The following is a 22,969-nucleotide window of genomic DNA, read 5'->3' as shown; positions in this document are numbered from 1 at the left end:
AATCAGTATTTTTTTGTGAAATCCTGGTCAAATATTACCCCCAATTTTATTATTTTTTTTAAATTACAGGATTTAAGATTTTCATGCAACTTAATTGACCGCCATCATCCATTTTGCAGGGCATAATTTGCAGTCAGCTAAAAGTGTTGTCATCTCTGTTTACCTTAAAGCAGGGGTCTCAAACTTGCGGGCTGGTGGCCATTTGCAGGATGATATTTTGCGGCCCTCGTTTTTTTTGCCGTGACGTTGCTATTGGCATATGTTGTTGTTGTTTTTAATCACATATGGGCAACCATAGCTCAGGCTTACGACAGTTTTTGGTCAAATGTAATTCTGATATAACACCAAGTAGGTATCCTGTCACCCAAGTCGCAGTCTTTTTCAAAACCTGTTGTGAAGAGAAAGTTTGGCCACAAGGAAGGCCAATTTCAATACAGCCAAGAGATTTAATGTTTTTTTGTTGAGAACAGGGAAACCCGGACATGCTTTGAATGCACAGTTGCGGGGGTTCAGAAAATCAGGAAATGTCATTACTCTACTATACGCTGAGGAGTATGCAAAGTATCCGGGAGATGAGAGAAAGCTTGTTCACGTTGTGAAGAACCGTTAATGTTCTTAACTTATAAAAATTGATTGAGAAGATTGAAATTGTTCTACTTTTTTGAATACATGAATGCCTTTTTATAGATACTGCCCAGACATACCTAGACTCCACCTACCCAAATCTTATGTCAGGCTGGTAAAGTTCCAATGGACCAAGGGGAGGTTGCATAAACATCCTGCTGGTAGGTTCATATTTGAGCTATGTTTCTCATTTGCTTGTTTTGGAAAACCTTAAAGAGGACACTGAAAAATATCTCTCCTTTCATTCATTCCCTCTCTCATCACTCCTTAAGGGCCAACTTGAGGCTGTTATAGAGATTAGGACAGCCGCTACTGACAACGCAGTTAAATCTACGCTGGCTGAGAAACCTGGCAGCTGCAAAAGCAGAGCTGCTTTGGCTAACAGAAAAGAGAAATACACATTTGAATGGGCCAAAATGGTTGTATGGAAAAGACCGTTTGGTTATGATTCAAGGCAGGTGTCAGGAAAACCCACAATGGTCACTAAAAAACTTGAAACTGACAAAAGTAATCATTAAAAGTAACAGAAAATTAAATCATGAAAATCAGGGGCTTTCATTTTGTGATTCTAAAGCTTTATTTTAAAACAAATTAATCTGGTCTGATCAAGAATGACAATACAGTATAATAGTACCATGTTCATTAGTTTTTCTTTGCAGCGTTGGATAAGCGTTCTGCATCAATACAGACAGAACTTTCCAATATTTTTGACTCTCTGTTGAATCTAATTGAGGACAGCTGTCATTATGATACAGTACTGGTACACCATGTAAAATAGGGGTGGGGCTTTAACTCATTAATTATGATTAATTAGTTACACAAAAAAATAATGTGTTTAAAAATTCATACATTTTAACCGTAGTTTGCATTCAAACAACACGGAACCTATGTCAGTGCGCAATTTCATGGTACACTAATTACACTGACGCACATGTCTGTCAGGTTACGCTATAGCGGTGAACGCAAGTGCAGGGAAGCGAGGCATGGGTGCGTAAAAAAAATAAAAAATCAAAATAATTGAATGCGACAGAAACGAGAAGGCAAACAAAGTACAAGTGTATACAAAAATGCTAAATAAACAACAAGGGTCAAAGTACAAACAAACACTATGAAAACTAACTAGAACTTGACAAGGTTGAGACAAACGACAGTGAGACGGGGCACTGACATGGCATGGACAATGAACGGACATGGACTGAAAGAAAGCAGGAAACTCATGCCCCGTCCAGACGAAAAATCTCGTACACACACAAGCATTTCAAGACTTGCGTGTGTCCAAAAGAAGGCGCCGAGGACGTTTAACGGCTGTAATGTACATGCCAAGTCTGAAGTGGCGCTGTAGCGCAGCCACAGGGAGTTAACGGAAAGCGTAGAAGAAGAATCAGCGAAGAACTTTTTTTTTTCTAACTTTATTGCAATCTACAGAACAAACATGGCTTTGCATGTATCAAAACAACATGGAAAAAGACGAACACAGGAGAAGTGACAATGGCGGGGTGATTCAAGTACAACACCGCTTGTTGAACGTGGGAATAAAGAAGAAAAATATTTTGCTGCAAAAGCATAAGCAAGCTAAGGAGGCTGCGCAAAACGACGACGACACGGCTATCCGCCATTGTTGTTGACAGACTGACGGTTCGCGCGAGAATTGCCGCATAAGTCATCAATGTGTGTGTGTGGACGGGGCCTAAATACACATACTAACGAGACAACAAGAGACACCTGGACATGACACGTGGCTGAGGGAGCTGATTGTATGACACGAGCTACCTGGATGACAAGCACAAGTGGACATGATAAACTTGAAGAGACAAGGAAAACATGACAAACCAAACAACAAAGATCATGACAACATGAGGCATTTCAAGAGGGGAGAACAGTAGAAGTAGAAGTTGAAATGGCCATACTGATGATGATTTAAAAAGTACTGTTTGAGTTGTGCTCTCCTCTCCTACTTTTTCACTCAGCTAGCATCGCACCGCTTACTCGTAAGTACCGAGGCCTATTAGGTTCAAAAACTGTATTTTTTTTCCTCTCTTAGAATGACATTTAAATAGGGATCAATAAAGGATTATCTTTGTCTTCAAAAATTGTGATGTGGAATTTATTTTTTTATTTTTTGTGTTGTCTATTTCATAGAAAGACAACAGCAATGTAGCATGAGCTGGGTTAAAAAAAAATGTGATCTTATGTTTACCTTGAAAACAGAAAATATATACTAACCACAAACCACTGCTGTAACATTGCCATGTTAGTGAGCAAATTGCACTTAGGCCACTCAATGCTCAGACATCTGTTTCCCTCCCACTGACTTTGACTGACACATGGCAAAAATGCAGGAGCAGTGAAGAGCAGCTGCTCTTCTCTTGATCCAAGTGTGAGTGTCATCAATAGTTCAAACGAGTTGGCAGTCTACTAGCTGTATCATCTAATGAAGCCATCCCAATCAAAAATAAACCCACCACAAGACAGTAACAATGTGTAAACACTTCTTCCAAAAGGGGAAAAGGCCAAATGATGAAACCGACTTATAGACCTAACAATCCACAAGAAAAGCAAAGAGAATATTAAGTTCTTAAGATACAGGTTTATTGTTAAAGAAGATTCTCACACTAAGCACACTGCTCTGCATAACATGTGGCGACAGGCTCACAAATGAGGTCATGAAGCCTTCACAACTGCCAAAAAAGCACAAAATTCCGCCTCTATTTCCAACATCCAGCTGTATTTTTGGCAAGGTGGATTTTCTGAAGACGACAAAGACAAAATTATACTGGACATACTGTAAGTAACGCACTCCACATCTTATTTTACATTTGCATAGAATCGCTACACACTAATGATGATTGTTTTTTTTTTCCGTTTGTGTTTAAACAATTCATGAAAGGTAAAACACATTATGAAGGAAGTGTGCATTATTGAGCTTTATTTTTTTATTATTTTATTGATTTTTATTTTTTTTTACAGTAGATTTCACTTTGGGGTCGTTTATCTTAAAGCTACTGGACGTAGAAAATTCCATTTCGAATCGCTACTGCCACCTGTTGACGGAAAATTAAATTGCACAAAGCCTTTTTTTTTATATAACTTTTTATTGAACAATTGGGAACAAACAAGTTATTAATACCGAGAGAACAAATTACACAAAACAAATAACCTTCATACACAACGTGCACATGATGTCACATCCGCAGACAGAGGGCGGGAAATTCAAACCCGAATCCAGTCTGAAAACTATTGGCTAGAGGCTTGAAGGAGTACCTCTTGTGAACAGCTAAAGTGTTAATCTACTAATTAGAAGATGTTTCCGTCATAAATGGCCAAATAAAAAGGTTATTGTAAAGAGATTTTGGGCCAAATTGTTATAGAGAACAGCTTTAATATCAAATGAACTTTGTAATCGTACTACACGACCATGATTATATAATGTTTTGCCTAACTGTTTATCAGGCGCAAATTTCCCAAAGCAATCAACAAGACAAAAAGATAACTGGATGTTGCCATAATTTGTCATTAACGATTAAACTTAATTAACATATTCTACAAAAAGACACAGGAAAGAGAAGGTGTGTAGTTCATGTAGAAGAAAATGCACTTTAACATGAAAATGCATTAATGGTGCATGTGTGTGTTTAATATAGAGCTGTGTATTGTTATCTGTGTGTCTCTCGCTGTCATTCAGCTTCCACCCACCACCGCAGTATTACAGATTAGGCCGCTTAGTGCTCACCGCAGGGCAAGCTAATCACTAAGGAAATAAAAGGGCTGAGGAGGGTGGGGGTCGAGAGAAAGACAGTGAGAGAAGGAAGCAGAGCTATCCAACCCCCCCCTACGGAAAACCCTCTAAACTTCCCGTCCAACCATCCGACCCCCGCCAATCTCACCCCCGTAATGCCCACAGGGCACCGTCACGGTGACAGAGGTGTGACAGTAATCTTCCACTGACACTTGTCTGTTTTTTTCTTCCTTTTTTATTTTTATTTTTTTAACTATTTTTAAAGAGGAAGGGGAGCACACATCCCTGACTCATACACGAACGGCATATATACGACATTTGAACACAAACAATCCAAGTCCCGGCAAACAGACGTGTGCAAGCAGGAGTGTTACACTTACCGTACAAAGGAGCGCAAAGCAGCTCAGAGCTGAGTTTTGCCTGCCAGAAATATATTTGCTGTCATGTATCCAAAAATACTCAATCCCAATGCATCTAATAACACATTTATGCAGTGAAACTGCATGCCTTACCCTCAAATTACTCAGTTGCTAAATAAAATACCAAAATATCACCAAAATCAACTTCTTCTTTTTTCAAATCAAATTTCTTATTATTCATAATTGACCATCTGGCTTGTTTGGGTAAAACAAAAAAAGCTTAGTAGAGCACATATGTGCATTGAGTCATTTGTGTAAAGTCTAATTAAATGTACTGTAACTGTGAGCAGGTTAATAACCCTGCGATTTAATTATTTATATACATTTTTTAAAATTTTTGTTTATCATTATTTTCATACCCATTTATCCTGTAGACCGTATATGCTGTTTAAACACCAAATGGGCAAATTCCTATAATAGTGTTTTTTTTGTTTGTTTGTTTTTACAATTGTATAAGCTATAAAATAGTACACAGTATTCCTTCATTTGAGTGTATTAGTTGCACACTTGTCACTTTATGAACACAGTGAGGACCCACGTAATGTGTTGTGACATACGACTGTAACTCAGGAACGATACGTGATGTCCAATTATTTCCTTATTATCATACTAGAAAATCAGTATATAACCCTCAGCGGTGCTTGATTTTTGTTGTTTAAAGTTTTATAATCACAGTAACATCAACACTATTTTCCACTAGCCCATCAATGGCATTTTACATTATATGTTAGCATTAAGCTAACATACTGTCATATAATTGTCTTTGTTTTATGTACGGGTTTTTACGAGTAAACTAAACTTCAGCTGGGAGTGAAGGGCAGAATAATCACTCATAAAAGTATGAGTGCTAAAAGTAGACACTTGAGATTTTGGTATCGATCGATACCAAGTAAATACTGGTGCCAATATCGCCGATACCAATACCTACTTTTAGGTTCATAAAATATTATGCTATTTTAAATCATCTGTCCTATTAAATAACCTTTTTTTTTTCAAATTAGACTTTCTTGTTATGTTCTTAAACATGCCATAATATAATATCCTCAACGGAAACATACCTGGGCTGTTATTTAAATTTGCAATGTAGTAATAATCTTCATATTCTTAGTCCCTGTCTCTCCTCTGAAAATAAATAAATAAATATCAATACTGGCACTGTGGTATCGATCCAATACTGATACTCACGATAGTATCAGTTCTATCGATACTTGGATCGATCTGCACAGCCCTAGCTGAAACAAATGTGGTATTAAAATTGAACATCTTAATTAACAAAATAAAAAACGAAAATGTTTTACAAATATCATGTTTCTAAAACTTCTAAATTGAAATATAATAGCAAAAATGTCTCCTTTTTTTTGTCTTTGTCAATTAATGTCATACATGAGCTTTCGGGGTTTTAAAGTATTTTTTCAAAGTAAGTTTTAAAAGTATTTATTTTGGTATTGCTATACTAAAATAGCTACAGAAGAACCAAGGCTTTTTGGCTTTTTTTTTTTTAAACTCGACTCGACAAATACTCCATATATAAGAAAAACTAATACAAAAACTAATGACAACAAAAAGAAGCATTTTCGGGAAGAAGAAAAAAATAACTGCAAATAAAAAAGTCAAAACCAAATGAAAACAAACTACAATGAAAAACACTAAACTACTAAAATCCCGGTTTGGAGGAACAATGAAATTCAACCGTTCATTGTGAGTTCTTTGCAACGTCTGTAAGAATCGATCTCTTTCTCGAGTTCAACGTGGAGCGATGCGTCCTCATATGTGTCGGTAAGCAGAAGGTATAGCACTCCAGACAAAAAGAAAAGAACCAGATTTAAGAGTACTGTCGCTCGGTTTGAGCCAAACATCTCCATAAATCCTAATACATCGGCTTTCCTGCGGAACAAAAAAAGAAAGGGGGAGTGAATGCACTTCTTCTTATCTATCTGTCTTTCACTCTTTCCCCAGTGTGAGAGACAGAAGGGAATAAATGGCTCCTCTCTCCTCTGCTCTCTTTCCTCGGTGTGGGCTGACAGCGCAGCAGATGGTGGTTTAAGCAGTGAATTTATGAGCGCCACAATCTTAATGTTGCAGAAAGAAAAGAAAAGGACTCGCATCAAACGCCACTGACAAATGCACTTGCTAATATTAATGCACTCCTCATTCATCCAATATGCTGCCTAATTGCTTTTCTGTACACAGTAATATGGCACCTGCTGCTCAGTCCGGCTCTCGCATCAGGGGTGGGAAGGATGAGGAGGGAGGGATGAGGACGTGGAAGAAAAAGATGAGAAAGTGTCTCACTCACACTTTCCTGTGATAGATCCAAGGTTGTGGATCATGCACCAGACCTGTCAGCTCTCCTAATTAAAATTTCATACTTAAACACTCGGAAAAAAGAAAGAAAGAAAGTAAACAATCAATTATGAGTTTTCGGGAAAGGAAATCATACACACACTAACACGATTTGACACACTGAAGGACCCGCGATCCTACTTTAAGTACAATCCTACCTTGAAAATCCATGGACTTTATCAGAGCTTAACAAGGCCATCTTGCCTGCAGATCAAGCCGGAATCCAAAAAGACCAAAAAGAGAAGCAGCACGCCTGCTCCTTCGCGGACTCTTGTGGGTATGCCCGATGCGAAGAAAAGCACTATGGCTGTCAAGAAGTATGTCAACTTCCCAATATTTACTGACCGTCTTAAATCTCTCATTAACTTCGCAGCAAAAATCATCCTTGAATAATTCATTCAAAAACATAGAAATCAAGTGATAACGACAATATCATCCCCATCACCAGAAGGATCTTTTTGTCTTTTGTCTTTTTGACGCAATTTTTTTTTTCCGGATGAAAAGGAGGTAGGCTATTATTCATGCTTCTCCCTGCTGAAATCTGACGTTTTAAGAAGAAACAGACGAACATCATTATTTTAGTGCTTTGCATCACGTTCGGGGTCCTTCAGGGGCCCACGCTAGCCCCCTATAGTCCCTCCATTATCTGCCCTCCAGCTGCTGTTAAATGCACTAAATTGTAAAATAATGAGTTTGTAAATTACACACAATTACGGATGCAAATTGAATAAATCCTCCAAACTATAGACTGTCCTTCCTCATCGTATCACGTTAATTGATTCATGTTTGAAAGAGATTAGCAGGTATTTGCTTTGAAAAAAAATAAAATGTTGCTGTTTGAAGCGTGCTTTACATGATTAAATCGTTCATAAATATATATTTTTTGGTGAAGTAAATGTGCAACATGCATCGCTGCATAGTTTGGTGAAGAATATATGTAATTTCAGTACACACGGAATGACTGCTGAACAGCCCAAAGAAGCAACGTAGGTCCCCCTTCCCATGGGCTCACCACCTGTGGGAGGAGCCAAAGGGGTCGGGTGTCTTCTGAGCTAGGGGACATGGAATGTCACCTCTCTGGCAGGAAAGGAGCCCGAGCTGGTGTGCAAGGCAGAGAAGTTCCGACTCGACGTACTGTAGTTGGACTTCGACACACAGGTTGGACTCTGGTACGAATTAACTCGAGAGGGGTTCAACTCTCTTCCATGATTGAGTAGCCTATTGTGAGAGGTGCAGAACAGGTGTGTGACCTGTACATTGGAGTTCACCCTGGTGGACAAGAGGGTAGCCTCTGAATGTTGTTTGTGCCTATCCACCAACCATCATTAGATTACATTTAGTAATAAGGGTGTCAAAATGAGTGTGTTAATTTTGAGTTAATTTAAAGTTCCTTTGACGCCAATAACGCGCGATTAATGACCGCCCCTTACTTGGAAAGCGTGTACTGGGGGAATTCCAGTCCAGCAGACACGTGCACGTCAAAATTTAGCAGTAATAAATCTAATAATAATTAGAGCTGTCAAACGATTACATTTTGTAATCAGATTAATCACATTTTAGAATTTAGATTAATCATGATTAATCGCTTAGTAAAAAAAGGCATCTTTATCAACGTTTTTTTCCCGCCAAATTTGAACAGTACCTGTTATGTGTGAATTAGTTCAACATTTAATGTTATGAGGACGTCTTCAACATTTCTTTATCCAAAGCACACGCTCATCCTCTGCTTTTTTAATCAGTTAATTACTTGCATAATAGAAAATGGAAAAAGAATGACCCCAATATTTTGACATGAACAAATGTTCTGAATATCATACATTTATTTACTTTACTGAATGCATGTAGTTGTGTTTATTGATCAAGCACAACCTGTGCTACCTTTAACGTAGCCATCCGCTGTCATGCTAAAGGATAATCTGTGGTCAAAATTAATAGTGTGCAAATGTGCATTAACCCGTGGGCAGTATTTTATTTTGAAATGGCTTGATCAGAACCAACAAAAAGCCCAAAAAATGGTCACAATAACGCCTAGGGGTTTACATGGTTAATGCAATATTTTTTTGTGATTAATTAATTAGTTAACTTTGACAACACTAATAATAATGCATATATTTGTGGAGACCGGGTCAAGTTGTATTTTAAAAATTTGAAAATGTGCACTTGTTGACGGAGTCCAACCCAAGTTACTCCATCTTGATATAGAAAGAAAAATGTACTGAACTGTCACCAACATCTTACAAAAGCAATTATGCCATCTAGTGGCAGAAAAATGAACTTAACACAAATCAATACCGCACTAGTTTTTTTTTTACAGTAAAATACACATTTTTAATTTGAACTCAAATTTATGAATAATTATGAAATGACTGTATCAAAGACTAAAAGATACAGCCATTAACATTAATTCCACTTTTATGTTAACAAGATTATGAAAACTTGGAAAATGAATGAATCGTAAGTTAACTATTGAAATCATGCGAATTGTAATTGCCTGACACCTTGATACATTTCTAGAAGTAATATATTAGAATACACATATAGATCTTAGGTTAATAATAAACACTGAGAATAAACATTAGCATCCAGTACTACACAATGGATCAATTATTCATCTCCAAAAGCAGCAAGTTGTAATAATGAAGCAGCAGACACCAGCAACATCAGACGCGAAGTCAAACAGGATTCGCTTTGAGGATCTGATATACACACCTACTTTGTAGCACTCTTCTCCCTAGTGTGTCTGTGTACGTGGGTAGATGTTTTTGCATGCATTTACGTTGTCACTGTGTGCCTTGTGTGAGCGTGTGCGCGTGTGTCGGTCTGTCTACGTGTGCGCGAGCTCAAGCTAACTCTTTTATGCGTGAAATGGAGAACACTATGCACCTGAAGGCACACGTCAACATGCCAGAACAGCCATCAGCTCAGGACTTGAGTCATATCCAGCTGTTTACACACACAATCATACAGGCAGACAAACACTAAATCATTCCTGGCTGCGTTCGAGCATGAATACAAGAATAAAGAATTGATATAATTAAAGTGGTAAAATTATTCTCTTTTATGGCACAATTCCACCCTCATTACAACTTGTGCAATCAACGGTGATTTTCCCCATGAGAAAAATATGTGGTATTACTTTAAAGGATAAAAGTGTCACTCACATCCTACATTTGCTTCTAATAAAGCATGTGATTGTAGATACCAAACTAACACTGGATGAAATTACTGATGTTTATTGAAACACTGTGATCATGGAAATGATTTCTCTGAAGGGCTTTAGTAATTATTCTGGAACTCAGAGTGGCACCAAGAGAATGCAGACCTCCACTAAGGTGTTTGTTCGAAATGCAGTCTCACGTTATGTGAAACAGATCTGCTCGAAAAGGGTGTAGAGGCCACACATTTTCACCATTTAATTCATTATTATTTATTCATTTATTTATTTTTTTGCACACTTTAAAATAAACATGATATCATGATACCATGTCATATTTTACCTACCACGCAACAAGAACTGATTGGCGGTGCATTTACAGTGCAAGTTATAGTAAGACCAGAGCACAGCTGTAGTCTGGAATTACACTACTAACAATCCTTAGCCACAGCTGACTAATTACTCACACATCAAGTCAAGTCAGAATTTGCTTAGAGAGAAGACTAGAGAAGAAAAATAGATTTTGGGGATTATTTTTGGGGGTTAAAAGGGGCTCACATACATCGAGTTTTGGACCTGAGCCACGGATCTTTTTTTTTTTTTTTTTTATTACTCTACTCTCTCCGCTGCCTCCCTCTACGCCAACTGAGAGCTTTTCTCCAAAACGTTGGCTTTAATTTTTAATGAAACACTTGTGTTGCTGCACCTGGGCACATTGGCTAGGCTGGTCCATCAGGTAAGGGTTCCCCGGAGGGTCATTAAAAGTAGGGATGCAGCGCGAATCGGACCCGCTTGGGTGCCAGGCTGTTGTGTGAGGCCTCCAGAATCACCTGCAGTAAAGACATGTGCATCTCTGTGCATTAAAATGTGTTTGTGTGGATTTGTGTGTGTAGTCTAGTCATCACTTTAGGTGATTTTTTTTTTATGCTCCCTAATTGTAAATGACTATTTGCACTATATTTCCAGCTGTCATGCAGCATGGTGAAAAGCCACATTCATTTGGGCCTATGCATATCACATCCTTGCATTCTTTTGTACCATTTAGTAGAGTTGTAAGTGAAAAAGTTCTAGGACTAGTGTTCCTCCTTGTGAGCGTCATGGTGGTGAACTTACTGGAGAAGACCATAATCAACTAAATTGAACTGTTTTCAAAACAATGGGAATTTTCACTTTCACACCTAATGAAAATTTAATCTTCACTGAAAGTGGAAGGAAACCTGAGTACCTGGAGAAAGTCCACACAAGCACTGACAGAGCATAAAAACTCCACACAAGAAGGCCAAAACCCGGATTCTAAACCCCATACTCGGAACTCTCAGTCACTATGCCGCCATTAGTGATATACTGTATACTATAGATACTCAATTTTTTAAAAACACATATATGCAAAGGGCTTGTTAGTATGGAGGACCAAAACTGCCAAAATTAAAAAAATAAATAGATGAATAACTAAATAAATAAATGACTAAAAACGCATATAAAAAATATATTTCGAAAATTAAAAACAAAAAAATAAATTTTGTAAGTTTTGCAACAGCGGAGCCACACTTAGGACCGCCCCCTCATTTGTATAACATTTTGACCTGACAGAGCGTCCGCAGGATGAAATTAATAAATGTGAGAGCAGAGCGTTTTCATTTATTGTTTGATATTCAATTGTATTTATATTTTTATTTTTTGAATCTCATTATTTATTTTTGTATTTATTTTTATTTTTACTTTTATTATATATATATATATATATATATATATATATATATATATATATATATATATATATATATATATATATATTGTTGATTTATTTTTATATCTGTTTTTATTTTTGTTTTAAGCCATATATTTATTTATTCATTTAAAAATATATATTTTGGCAGTTTTGGTCCTCCATAGTTAGCCAAGTTAGTTAAGGAAGTGATTAAGAAGTGCCCAACTCTGTTACGGTAATTACCCCCAAGAGTCCCTTGGAAGGAACTATATAAATATCAGTTGTTTTATTATTATTATTATTATTATTATTATTATTATTATTATTATTACTACTACTACTACGGCTAAAAGCATGTACACTCCAACAATTCTCACACTTTTGTTAGCAATTTAAAATTGAATTTAAGTTAAAAATAAATTTAAATCTTTCTTTAAATAGTTCAAAATATCATTGTACAACTTAATATGATTTAATTGTAAAACTGGTGTAGTTCGCTGTTGCGGATTTGTTGGTTTATGCTGCAGTAAGTAAAATTAGACATTGTGAGTCATATAGTGTAACTATTGTGTTGCTGTTGTGACTTTTGAACTGAAATCTATTGAATTTCAAATGTTCAAGTGTTTTCTTTATCTTAAAATCCATCGATCCGCCATCTGAAAATGACCATGCAGCTACATAGGAATCCAGTCTAAGTACCGTTAAGCAAGTCAGGCGCACAAAAAGACACAAAACACATTACTTCAAAAAGAAACTACAGAATCTGGCATAATGATTAACTCATTTATCCACACGTATTTTGCAAACGAATCACTCTTCTAAATAAAAGTAACAACCCTGTTATGCAAAAATAACCGCTGAATTTGAAAGACTAAATTCAAGCGTTTCAAATTGTATCGTGGCAAGCTACTGTGAACCTGCCCGCTTTCCTTACGGGAATATTATGTGACACTGCACTAAATGTAGCTGAAATTTGCAGACAATGGCTCCACACTTGCCCTTCTACCTGGAATCGCCTGATCCCTGAGGGGAGTAGTGCTTTAAGATGGTCAAACTCGCACTTGCTCACACGCACACACACGCACACACAGATGCATGGTAAGTGGTCCCACAGCCTAATGGAGTTTAATTACTCCCAGCGCATCCATCAGGGGCTCCAGTAGGGGAGTGGAGTATTTTATCACCACTTTTAAGGGTTATTAGTACAAATACACTGTCACCCTGCATTACCGCTGCAGAGCTTTAGGGTGCCATGCCCTCACCACATTCATTACAATCTCTATCAATATCTATCAGAACTGTACGGTCCCTCCTTTTACCTCTTCCCTCAATATCCTCTTCTTGCACTCGCTCTGCCATTACAAGACCTCATATCAGCTTTTCTTCCTCGTGCCTTGCTCTCTCATTCATCTGACACACACACACACACACACACTCCCCTAAAAGTTTTGCTCCATGTGTTGTCTATCTCACGGACTTGGGGCTTGGAAGTGACACAGCTAAAAAAAAAAGGCCCCTGGTACCGTCCCACCAGTGAAAAGGTATAGAAAAAAAGATGACTTAAGCAAAGGCTTAAACTTGACACTTTTTTTTTTTAAGTAATTAGATTCTGCTAATTGACTCATGTAATTTGGCGGTTTGGATATGAAGTGTAAATTTGTATTAAGCTTTTCTGTGTTTAAGTGGGCTTCTTTTAGTACAGAAGAAAATTCTGATTTGAGGCTCTCAACAGCTCCACCCGTGATTGTGACGGTAATTGTTTACCCTCTGACACCCCACATTGGAGATGGGTGGTGTAAGCAGTGGATTGGCATCAGACAGCACACCCGCCACACCTCCAAAACCAGTTGATTTCAACGGGGCCGTTAGAAAAGGTTGATGAGTGTGCTGGTATTATTGATTTGTTGGCTTATTTTTTTTGCCCAAGCATGTTATGCATTTTAATGAGACACCAGGGGACTGTTATGAACAGGGGGGGGTTTCAGTATGTTAACAGTTGACTATCAATTTAAAGTTTATGGAATAAAATAAAATAAAATAAATAAATAAATAGCCTATATGGTAACGATAACAAAAATAGAAGACTTTAATTGGTGCAGAGCACATTAGAGTGCATAAAGGTTAATGCATTGACAGACGTATTTGTTTCCCCTCTATCGGTGTAATTGTCCAGGGTGAGGATTCGTTATACAGAGAGAGTTACATTATGAGTCATTGCGATGCTGACCAATCCGGTGCTGACTCATAAGCGTTTTAGTTTTTAAATAACTGTATGGTTGATAAATGTGTCTTGGGGCTTCAATAGAGCTCTGTTATTAATTTATTACAACTATCACTGTAATCAAGCTTTTCTGTTTGTTGAAGTTTTATACTAAAGGAAATTTATTAGGTAAATAATTCAGCGTATCCATGTTAGCTGTATTCAAGACTATGCATTTCTAGGTTAAAACAAATGTTACTGACATACATAAACAAATTTGGAAAGTGACCAAATAGAAGACATGCACATTCATATTGATTTTTTTTTTTTTTTTAATCAGCATAGCAAAACTGGTCTTGTCTGTCTACGTATGCTAATTGGTCACCTTGTGAATGATTAAAAATGTCACTGTGTAAAGAGCTTAACACAAGTTAACCAAGAGGGAGAAAACTGAAAATATGCCCATGTTCTTACCAAAAATATTTTTCTCCTCATATTTCAGTCTGTAACGTTTTGTAATGAGATTAGAAAGAGATTTAAAAGTAGCTCTGCCTAAGAGGAATGTCAGTGGAGGGTTACGTAAAGGTCCGATCTGCTTTCCTTTAACTGTACAACAAAAACGTGGAGTGAACTGTATTAGGCACTGAGTCTTGACACTGCTCTGTTGCAGCTGTTGGCCACAGGTTTGATAGCTGGGGAAGGTTATTTAGAGGTAAACATACAGCTTGAATTGGCTAAAGTAGCACAGTTGTAATGCTTACACACTGTTTGTGTCCATAAACCACACCTGGCAAAATTGCCCTTGAGTGCATTGCCGTTATAAACCGAGCCCCCAGAATATGCGGGCGGGGCTCCTACCCAGCCTGAAAATTCGGCGTTGTAATTTAAGTTTGAGGTTTATATATAGCGGCAAATTCCATCTTAAAGAGATTACAAAGTGAAACACTAAAATCCTGCTGTCAAACCCGCCTCAAAGCCCTGCAGGTAAGGAGATTTGTTGTTGTTTTTTTTAAATCGTAACTTTGTGTATACGGTTTTCATGCTATGCGTGCATCAGCATTTAAATGAGAGCACGTACACAAAAAGACATGCAGATCATTAAAAGACAACCTACCACATCATATGAGCACCATATGTTGCATATGCTAGTCCATCCCTAATACATGCGCACACTCATTAGAAAAACACATCCCCCTCTGTCATTTTTTTTTTTTTTTTTAATTTTCTACTTAAAACACAATCTAACCAGGTGGCTGTTTATCCTCTTTTAATTACATCTTCTTTTTTTTTCTCCCAAGGATCATAAAATAAAAATCTATACTCGCATTCCCTGGATGCTCATTATCCAGTTGCACATATACAATAGTGAAATAAAACGGCAGTGTAATGAACATTGGAATTTGACCCTATACTGTTTGGGCCGTGCAAAAGGTCAGGGAAATTAATTGTGCCTTCTGTTGCTGTGAAAGAATGGAGAAAAAGGAACAGGCAAATGAAGAGGACAGTAAAGATTATGTGTGGAATAAGACATCATGGGTATCTTGAACCTTTTAACTTAGTTTGTGAGGGAGTATAGTGATTTATTTGTTTTTCCTTTTACATCTGTGGATGTATTGCGAATTTGAACTTTGAACGCGCGCGTGTGTGTGCGTGTGCGCATGCGTGTGTGTGTGTGTGTGTGAGGGTGAAGCACCTCCAGCCCTTGCTGTCATTTTGAGAACAAAAGCATCCTGCACTACATACCAGTCCAAGTTGGGTTGTGCCCTGTTATTTATGGAAAACGAGGAGTGTATGGATTAAAGAGATGATGCCAAGAGTAAGAACAGCAACAAAAAAAGACATGATTCATTTCCCAAACCAGGAAAAGCCAAAGGACAAACAAATCAATGGCAGTTTGGATGATATCTGGCCTTAAGCATTGGCAGGCCCTGAAGTGGTTGGCATGAATGTAAATACAAAAAGTGCACTTTGCTTTATAGGCAGCATAGCTGTCTAAAGGTTCAATGTATGTTACTTTGGCATAATTAACATTTCACAATATCTAACTTTAAAGCGGTATTCGATGAGCTCTCACAAGAGGCGATAGAACCAGTGTGCTAAATACATATATTTTCCCTTTTCAGCTGAAAGGATTAAGCCGAAGAAGTGATGTTAGTAATTTTCAGAGACAACAGAGAGATCCATCAAATTCAAAACCAGCCAAAACAATCAAATAATGCAGTGGATAAATGATGTCACACTATCAAATCTATGGCTTACTGTCCGGGCAGAGGGCCAATTCACATCACGACACTGGTTATGGAAAACAGCAGGAATGCTTCTAACGTGAGCTCGTCATCAATATACAACAGCCGCTACTGTTTTACAATGTAAATCTGATACGTAAAGCATTCGGGCGCTTGCAGCATGTGGCCACATGTGAGGAGCAGGAAGAAGAGGAGGGGAAGGAGGAAGGCGCAGAAAGGAGCCCATCCCTGGCTGACTGCCACTCATCTGGGCACCTTCTCTAAGCGGGGCAGAAAATCAGACACGCCAGGAAAGAATTAAAGGAGAAAAGAGAGGGAGAGAAAAAGAAAAATGATTTTTTTTTTTTTATTATAAATAGCAGGGCTTGCCAGAAGGCAGAGGAAATGAGAGCAAGTGAACGCTGGAAAAGAAGGGCTTGAGCTTGACACGGGGCTTAAAATTGAGAGGGGGCGGAAAGAAGGGACCTACTGCGTGAAAATGTCTCCAACCAAAGCAAGGATTAGTGTTCCAACCTCCTCCACCGCCAAGATCCGCCAGTACAACTAATCACCTTCCCAGCTTCTCTCTCTCTCACTCTCTCTACTACCCTTCTCTTTTCTCACTCTTTTCATTGCCCTCTTCTTTTGCTTCCACTTTCCTCCACTCTTTTAAGTAGGGATGGGCGAGTACCGATACCAGGTATCTGTATCGGGTCGATACCAGGACACATTTCACGGTATCGGTACTTGCGATGGGTATCGATACTGGTACTTGTGGCTGTTTTTCCGTCAGGAACTAAAGGCTGAAATGGTTATTTTGCATTTATTGACCGCCACAGAGGGAGAGCACATACATCTTCAGTTGTACTCAACAATTTAGTTAGCTCTGAAGTGCAGACAGATCTTTCTATATTATATAGCGTATCGTCATTGACGACTGTACCGCTATGAGATGAACGACGAACGGAGAATGCGAAACAGGAAATGGAAATACAGAGCAGCCTTCCAAATTTAAAGCATGGATTTCAAAACAAGATATAATTAAACATCACACACTAAACAGCTTGTGGATTTTTTAACATGGTAGATTTTACTAACTTAGTTGAAACACTGTTGTATCGAATTGAATTATTTGCACTTCACGATATTCCTTAAAAAGAAGTTGTACAACCACATATTTTGACTGGGACTTTTTTTCCCCTGGCCACTGAATAATTTGTTTCATTTTATTTATCTTTTATTTTTAATTAATTTATTGTGTGCTCTATGCAAAATGACTTTTATGAGCAAATTTAAAAAATATAATTGCCATTATTTTCAAGTAATTTTAAGGGATTTGGTATAATTGGGATATATGAGTCTTTAAAAAAAATGATGTCCTTTTTTGTGTGGAAATTTTATGTATCATAAGTACTAATGGTATCGACACTTAGTATCGGTATCAGTGAGTACTGAAGAATTGAGAATCCGTATTATATTGGTCTTAAAAAAAAAAGTGGTATCGTACATCCCTACTTTAAAGTATCATGTTGCCCTTCTCATCGCCATTACGCCCAAAATTAAAGCAGAATGTTCTGCCAGGCATGATTAGCTGTGAATACCTAACTAGTTAGGGTAAGAGGCTGAGGTTTTACATGAGTATTTGTCAGTCTTGTAAATGTACGCACTCTAGGCGCAAGAACACACTGCCAACTTCAAATGGTATCTACATATGTGATGAAAAGGGATGAAACCAAAAAAAAGCCACGAAAACTCCACCAACCCCTCCTCTCTGTCCCCTCTCGTGCTTTCTGTATGTCACACTGTCACTCTATCCCTCCTTCTATGATCCCACCGCCCCACCTACTCCACCTGTCAGACACCACCCCTCCTCTGCTCTCTCCTTTCTCCTCCCTCACTCGCTTCTCTTCCTCCTTTTGAGGCTGCCATATATTTCCTCTCTCGTGACAAGGCTTCTCACAAATATGGCGGCAGCATAAACATAAACAAGTCAAATTGATCACACAATGAGCCAGACGGTGGATTTTGGAGAAAAGTGAAGGGGGGGGGGGGTCTGAAACAGACAGGAACGATTAAGCTTCTTTCTCTCTTTTTCCCAAGCTTGATCTTTCTTATTCCGTTTGTGCTGGAGTGAGGTGGGAATGTGGGGGCGGGTTTGGGGGGGGGGGGGGTAGTTGCAGAACCATCCTGGAAGAAAGCGACACTTCATAAGCAGATGCCTGGCATACGATTGCATTCGGGGGAGTGTGTGAATTCATTCTCCTCCGCTATAAATACACGTCGCGTCTGTGTATAGGTGCAAGCACAAAATGTAATTAGGCAGCGAGGCAGAAAAGCAAGCTGCCTTTCTCAGTGTTTGCATATTTTGTCCACAAATAATGGAGTACAAAGGCAATGAGAGGAAAAATCTCTCTTGAATATTCATTTACAAAATAACGGTTTGCTGATAAGGCCAAGGCATGTGATAATCAATTAGCTAAATGTTCTACAAAAACCTGGCATGGGGTTGGGAGGGGTGGTGGTGGCGGGACAATAATGATAAATATGCACACACACATTTCCATCTTACAAGAAGCAAAATTCAGCAGAAGTCAGCACTGAATAACCATGCGACATTAGCCTAGATGGAATACCACAAGGAAAGTAGGAAAATGTATTTGTAAAGACAGTTTTGTTTCAAGTGTTTGTATGATAGGAGTTTGGTTAACATACTGTGTATCTAAATGCACCTGCTGTTGTCTGCGAGCGTGGGTTGAGAAATGTTGCAGTGGAAGATACAGAGTGCAGGCGAGTGTGTGTGTGAGAGACAGTTGGGGAGGCCAAAGGCACAGATTAGCATCAAGCCAGTTTAACTACAAATAGTTGTTATAGGAAAAAAACGTTTTGCTCTTTTCGCAAAACAAATTGAAGGGAATCACCCAACCAGATGCTGACTTCCTCAAAGACTGTGACTAATTATCATGGTTTATTATTTATGAAGGATCAATGAATAAAAGACAACATTAAGTGAGTTAAGATAACAATTTCTGACAAGCTGAGAGTGACAGCTAACTAGAGTTACCCAACATCCTATTTTGGCCTGATGTGTACTTTTTTTTTTTTTTATACATCTTGTCCAGGAGTCCGGATGGGTTTTATAAATTCATGAAAATATCCGTCTTTCATTGTGCGTCAAATGGGAGGCAGAGTCCACCGTGTTATCGTGACTGGTAGACCGCGGACTGTTCCCAAGTTGATTTGAGGGGTGTAGGGAAAAAAGAAAGACGCGTTTTGTGTATGCACGTCATTATTGTCGTAGGCTATCTTAACCCATTAAAGCCGGGAGAGCGGATACTTCATTTCGTGTTGTTTTGACCAATTCTTGGTCTCTTAGCCAAATAAATGCATCAGAATATACACAAGAGGGTGATGTGGGCCTCGTAGCATGTCCTGGAATTTTATTCGAGCATTTATGGCTTACGCAGATTCGCGGGAGTTATAAAATAAATGATGCAATTGACGACGGCGCGGGAGGAATTCAAATCAGTGTAACGAGTCGACAATGACAAACTGTTAAGAAATATGTTTGTAGACAAAGAGGATGTTGAAAATTTCGACGGCTTTGTAACGAAATAGACGACGAATAATTACCACTCGATCCCCCGAGGTTATTACAACTGTGCTCCAGTGTTGAAGGTAAATATACCTGCAGATGCGACACAGTTGTTTGTTAATTTTAAAAAAATATATATATATGAAGGTTTATAATAATAAACTTTAATAAAGGTTTGTTCTGCTTCAGGAGCTGAGATATCAATTATTTTTAGTATTGTTGAATTTCCAGGAAAACGTGACTCTAAAGCCACCCATAGGTTTTAGAGGCATGTTTTGCCAGGCGCTTTAGGCCTTAATGGGTTAAAAAAGAAATAAAATTAAAAGCAAAAAAGTGATGGCAGCCCAGAAATCTAGCTCAGTGGTATAGCATTGTGCTGCCACATTGGATGGTTTGGGCACGATCATAGTTAGCCCCGTGTAAAAAAAAAAAAAAAAAAAAAATTAATTAATTAAAAAAAAAAAAGGTCATTTATTATTCATTTGTCAAGCAAGACTTCAAAAGAAAGTTATGTATTAATTTCTACCCATATGAAGGAGGCATACGTTAAAATACTTGTAATGTATAATAAACTTTGAGTATCATTTAAATACCGGTACATCAAGGCTCTTTTCTGGAAATGAATATATTGGCACCCTTCAGTTAACGAAAAATGAAATGTGAATTAAGAAGTAGCCCACAGTTGCATTTGAAGCCTAAATGAAATAAGAGGATGTTCATCATTATTTCTCAAAATGGTCATGGATTCATTTTCTGTCAATCACACAATTTATGATTTGAATAGCTGATGCAGCCCTAAAATCCTGCGTGCAGCTGTGTGGAAACATGCATGTAATTTCTTTTTGAAGGCCTATTAAGGTGCATGTCCAGTGTAATTAAATGGTATTACCAGCAGCGCTACAGTATTATGCATTGCTGTTAGTACTGCTACACTGGTACTACATGTGAAACCAATTAGGAAACATGCAATTAGGGCTTGTTTCTATTAATAACAGCTAACAAATACTCATGTAAGTTATGCACAGCTGGTGTCAATATGAAGAATAAACGTTGCCACAGAGGCTTTCTTTCCTCTCCCAAAGGTCTCCATGTTGCCAGGCATGACACGCCGTCCTCTGCTGGCCAGAGAGTGAAATACAGCTGACCCTGTCTCAATGACTTCCTGTTGCCGTCCGGGCCGAGAACAAAGAGGCAGTGCTGTGCCAAAGAGGACTATCACTCTCTCTCCTCTAGGGAGGACAGGGGAAAGGCATCCAAGGGGTGGGGAAAGGAGGGGTTTGAGGTCCACCAAGTAGAGTAATGCAGATGTGCGCCGCAGTCGACTCACAGGCGAACCCCGGGCATTGCGCTTCATTGTGCGCCTCTGGCTGTATGTGTGTAAGAGTGTGAAATAAGAGGGGAGAGGATATTGGGTGGGTGGTGGTTGTTGGCACCGAGGGGTGGGCTGGTAAGACATCTGTCATCATATCATCAATGCTGTCACATCATAGAACAAATGGGCTGTGAGATTTTTACAGCCTAAAATACAAGCGATGGCAAAAGGTGCCGTTATGTCTGATCTATTACGGCTGTTTTGTGCCTTTTTCAATAAGGCACAAAGCTCTGACCACCAAGTCAACTCGTGAAAATGTTAGAATGGGAAATGGTTTTTGAGTGAGTGCACAGATGCAAATCTGACAAGATATAAAAAGGCGTCACAAGCTTTTGTGTGTGAACGACCTTGTCTGAGGCCCAAAGTCACTTTTGGGTGTGTGGAACCGCCACTTCTGCGCGATGACAAGGGCTTAAACTTGGAGATGGCAAGCATATTATGTTTAATTTCTCCCATCATACTTTTATTTTTGAAGCGGGTCACCGCACTGAGGCAAGGTGTTCTATAATGAAACCTTGACTGTGAAGAACTTCATCCGCTGCTTTGCTACCTGGTGCCTATATGACAAGACGACCCGCTTTGTTGCCAAGAGAATGAAGGAGAGCTTTGAACTGCTGACTGACAGCGCAGGGAAGCCGTTCCAGGCGTAAATGTAAATTATTGTTACTTACACGTTTAACCCAGCACCTACAACCCCCCCATCCTTTTCTCTCCTCGCCCGGTTCCTCATTGAGTTTGCACTGGTTGTGGAAGGACTATTGAGGGGTGAGGAGGGAACTGACACCATGTTGCCCTCTTTTGGCAGCTATTTGCAACTGCACTTCACTGTCCTCTCACCTCAAAGGCAAGCTTGTCCATTATCAACTTCAGTGACATGAAGACATATGTTGAAATGGAGTGCTAATGAAGATTAATTTGGGGAAGGGGGCCGGATGGGATGGAGTAAATTCTTAAAGGGTAAAATTGGGAAACTACTCAAAAATAATGTGCTGTACTGCATACAGTATAACACAGCGACCAGAAAAAGCCAAGCCAATGAAAGAATATTAGATTAGAAATTAACTCAATTTTTTCTTGAAAACACTATATCTCCAGGAGGCGGAGGACAAAAGAATGCAAACATACAGCTCAAGAGTATCTGGCATTTATTAAAATTGTCCATGCATTTTCTATAGTACACAATTTTATATAAAGATGTCTGTGTGGCATGTTTAAAAAAAAAGAATGCCCATGATAGGACCAAATGAAATTTGGAAAAATCTGGAAGGTCTAGTTTTGTTGTGGTTTGAGTGGAAATTCTACACCTGAATAATTTATTTATAATTTGCATTATGTCTTTATATATAGGTATTTGCAACTGCACCTCTGTCCTCTCCCCTCAAATGTACTTTGTCCATTATCAACTTCAATGAAATTAAAACATATGATTAAATGGATTGATAATGAAGATTAATCGGGAGGTTGGGGGGTAAAATTGTGAAACTACTCAGTACAAAAATAAAGTGTTGTACTGTATACAGTATATCACAGCAACCACAAAATGCCAAGCCAATGGAAAAAAAAATAGATTAGAAATTACCATGTCTCAAATTGTTC

The 22,969-nt window shown here is 38.5% G+C and overlaps 1 protein-coding gene across 4 annotated transcripts in view; it reads right to left on the bottom strand.

Moving 5' to 3' along the window:
* Positions 1-22,969, bottom strand: part of LOC144061892 (uncharacterized) — an 80,601-nt gene that overhangs the window by 52,109 nt on the left and 5,523 nt on the right. The window lies entirely within an intron of this gene.

The sequence above is a fragment of the Vanacampus margaritifer genome, chromosome 12 (assembly GCF_051991255.1).
Source record: "Vanacampus margaritifer isolate UIUO_Vmar chromosome 12, RoL_Vmar_1.0, whole genome shotgun sequence".
Classification (NCBI taxonomy): domain Eukaryota; kingdom Metazoa; phylum Chordata; class Actinopteri; order Syngnathiformes; family Syngnathidae; genus Vanacampus; species Vanacampus margaritifer.
This window is presented reverse-complemented; position numbering and strand designations above follow the sequence as displayed.